This window comes from Barbus barbus (genome assembly GCF_936440315.1).
Source record: "Barbus barbus genome assembly, chromosome: 5".
Classification (NCBI taxonomy): domain Eukaryota; kingdom Metazoa; phylum Chordata; class Actinopteri; order Cypriniformes; family Cyprinidae; genus Barbus; species Barbus barbus.
In genome coordinates, this window is record NC_136733.1 from 41,925,004 (window position 1) to 41,925,823 (window position 820).

Here is an 820-nt window from a genome sequence, read left to right on the forward strand (position 1 = left end):
GCAGTGTTGGGCTTCGACAGGCTGTTTTCACTGCATTTGTGCTAAATGAGGGTTTGTTTCATCAGACTTTAAACCTCAACGCACAATAAGATTATACAAAGACAGATTATGATTAAACCGCTGAGAAAAAAGCTTAAGTTGGAACATATGTCCAAAGGTCATGATTCTGATCTTCACATGATTCTCAGATAATGATCCTCATCGCTTCAGGAAAACTGGACACTGGTGTGTCCTTCATCACTGTTTTAGCAGGAACTTTTAAACACCTTACATGAACAAATCAATGCGAGCAGCAGGTTGATATGAGTTTCTTCTCATGTTTCAGACAACAACATTTCACCAATAAAACAGAGAGCTAAAACCAACAGAACCATCCTAAACTTCATAAATGGTTCATCGTTGCAGTATTACAGACATTCATAATGTAAAATAAAATGGTAAATATTCAATCATAAAATTCAGTCATTACACTTTTTGATATTTTGTACCTGTATGTGATCTTTTACCAGGTGTTGTTTAATATAGTTTTGTGATTCATTGTTGTTCTCACTGTTGCTGAAGAGCCTATAACAGGCTATTTGATGCCAGGTTACCGTTGTGGCAAAACACCCCTTATAATCCTACAGTATCAATATGAGTTAATGCGACAAAACACCGCTTATAATCGTACGGTATCAATATGAGTTAATGTGACAAAATACCCCTTATAATCGTACGGTATCAATATGAGTTAATGCGACAAAACACCCCTTATAATCGTACGGTATCAATATGAGTTAATGTGACAAAATACCCCTTATAATCGTACGGTATCAAACGA

At 35.9% G+C, this 820-nt stretch overlaps 1 protein-coding gene across 1 annotated transcript in view; it reads right to left on the minus strand.

Moving 5' to 3' along the window:
* The window catches only part of LOC306870161 (fatty acid binding protein 1-A, liver-like), a 6,757-nt gene extending 6,714 nt beyond the window's left edge, over window positions 1-43 (minus strand). The window contains exon 1 of the mRNA XM_079417269.1: window positions 1-43. This exon is cut by the window's left edge and continues 42 nt beyond it. The gene's annotated coding sequence lies outside the window, so the exon portion shown is untranslated.
* Between the last annotated feature and the right edge of the window lie 777 nt (window positions 44-820).